This window comes from Solanum tuberosum, unplaced genomic scaffold (assembly GCF_000226075.1).
Source record: "Solanum tuberosum cultivar DM 1-3 516 R44 unplaced genomic scaffold, SolTub_3.0 contig00383, whole genome shotgun sequence".
Lineage (NCBI taxonomy): Eukaryota > Viridiplantae > Streptophyta > Magnoliopsida > Solanales > Solanaceae > Solanum > Solanum tuberosum.
The window spans coordinates 1-2,388 of NW_006240911.1; the positions used below are offsets into that span (position 1 = coordinate 1).

At 31.2% G+C, this 2,388-nt stretch overlaps 1 long non-coding RNA gene across 1 annotated transcript; it reads right to left on the bottom strand.

Moving 5' to 3' along the window:
- Nucleotides 1-2,125, bottom strand: LOC107059400 (uncharacterized). Its single transcript, XR_001472636.1, has 3 exons — nt 2,062-2,125; nt 147-217; nt 1-47 (listed from the first exon to the last, which is right to left on the bottom strand). It is a non-coding gene; the product is annotated as an uncharacterized lncRNA (long non-coding RNA).
- Between the last annotated feature and the right edge of the window lie 263 nt (nt 2,126-2,388).

Genomic DNA, 2,388 nt, shown 5'->3' on the forward strand with positions numbered 1-2,388 from the left:
GTTTCACTTGCAAGCAAACCTTTAAAATGGTCCAACACTTCTTTAACCTGGGTAGATCCAAAATCAAGATGTTCATCCAATGATTCCCAGCCACGCATTTTCTTTCGTTTCATCAATATATATATATATAAAAGAACCTTGCATACCTTCTAGACATCTGGAGCTTCATACGGATCCAATAATTTGTATCATTGAAAATATCTTCTTTGGTCACAGACTTCACATTTTATATTTGAAATCAAACAAAGTAAATAAAAACAGTAAGCACGTAATATCATGAGATTTTTCAATGCATGGAGGAACAATCAGTGTAAAGTAATTAATCACATGCACACCATTTTGCCTGAAACATTTTTAAGACACTAAAGCACAGTCAAAAATTTGAGGGAACATAAAATAAAAATAATAAAAATTGTTAAGAATAATTACTACTCTTACCCAAAAGAAGGTGTAACTCAAAGCTATATCAACAAGTAGCAGTAGAAAATCAAGAAAGGGTGAAGAGACTTTGATATTTTGTGTATGTAAAGAATTCGGATTCTCAACACCAAATATTCAAGTATTATATAGTCCTTGACAATCAAATTATCACAACACCAGTTAAATTATTGAATTACAACGAAAAACACTGAAGTAACAATAAGTAATAAGGATATACATAAGAAGTAGGATGAAAAGCTGAAGAGAGGAACAAATGTTTCTTCAATAAGCATAAACTCTTCTTTCAAACTCATTCTTCCTTTTAACCAAATGCTAATTGGGCTTGAATCCCAAATAAAACACTCCAACATTTAACTTGGTCCAATCTCATTCACGACTTCTAACCCATAGGCCTTTATAGAGCTAGTTTTGGTTCACAACAATGTATTAATCTTTCTTATTGTCATGTAATTACATAACTTTGATATTTATACATAACCTCCCAAAAATAATCTTAAATGTCATATGTAGAAACACTTGCCAAGCATAATGTGGTTGTAAAGTAAATTCAAGATAGACAATATTCACAAATTGAACCAAAAATTTAAAAAAAAAGGGGTGAAATGTGAAAAAAAGCGTCATCGCTTGATAATTGTAATCAAGATTAGTGATAATGGAGTTAAAAAATTAAAAAAAATGACCAAGACTAAAACAGTGGAGGTTCAACACATTTCTAACCCGTAAGCCTTTAGTTTCACCACAAAAAAATAACATATGTTAGATTAGTATCAAACACTGTAATTAGTATTTTAGCTATATCAATCATAGAATTGATTCTAGTCAAACTATTATTTTGAATCATGGGATTAATTCTAAACCCCATTCAAGAAGAGGTTTCAAAGAAAAACAATGAAAATAGAGAACTTGGTGAGGGAAAGAAGGGGACTATTATAAGAGCATAGATGACGAATTAATGCACAAGTAGAGCAATATGAACAAAAAGCTAAATAAAAATTGCACATCAAAATATTTAACAACCAGAGAGAATTATATATTCGTCTTACCCCAAAAGTCAATAAATAGAAGAGTGAGGAGGGATTTTTTGGCAAAGCAAGACTGATTAGCTCGCCTAATTGCCATGAATGCTGCCCTCGAGGATGTGTACAAGAAGGTCTTTGCCGATTCCTATCAACATCAGACTAATACCTAAAAACGAAATCAAAATTTCCAAGGGTTATACATCAATAATCGACCTTTAACTGGTCAATTTAATAAATAAATAAATAAATAACTGAAAACACAGAAACTGAAGCAGCTCCTCCCTCATGAATCAGTATGAAATGTTAGCTTTTATCGGCACAAATGCTCGGCAAGCAGTAGTACACAGTTTCATCTCAAACCATGAAAACACAATTATATTCCAAGTTTGATTATCTTATTAATTCGTAAGACTACCTATGTCAAATCGAACACATTGAATCCAATCTCGAGCTTGCTAGTTCGTCTCAATTTTATTCCCACTCAAAAACTTATCCTTTAGTTTTAACCACAAATTATTAAAAAAATTCAATAGCAATTTAAAAGTTCTCATTAAAAGATTTATACCGAAGACGAAGGGAAAAAGAGATTAAAGGAGCATACCTGAAAGGATGAAATTAAGTGAGAGGGTAATTTCTTGAATCTAGAATGAAGATATGTGTCAAATGACAGAATATTTAATTGTAGAATTATGTCGGTTTGTGGTGCAATAAAAGCCACTTGGAGTGACCATTCAACCTCCAATTGACACGTAATGATAAGTACAGTACTTTAATGTGCAATTAATATAGCTTTTTGTACAACTTTTATTGCGGTGGTCGTCCTCCTCTTCACATTTCTATATAATAGAAATATATATTATAAGTGGGAAGCCTCTATGTCACAAGTTGAATTACAAAAATGTAAATATACATTAAATATAAATAAAAA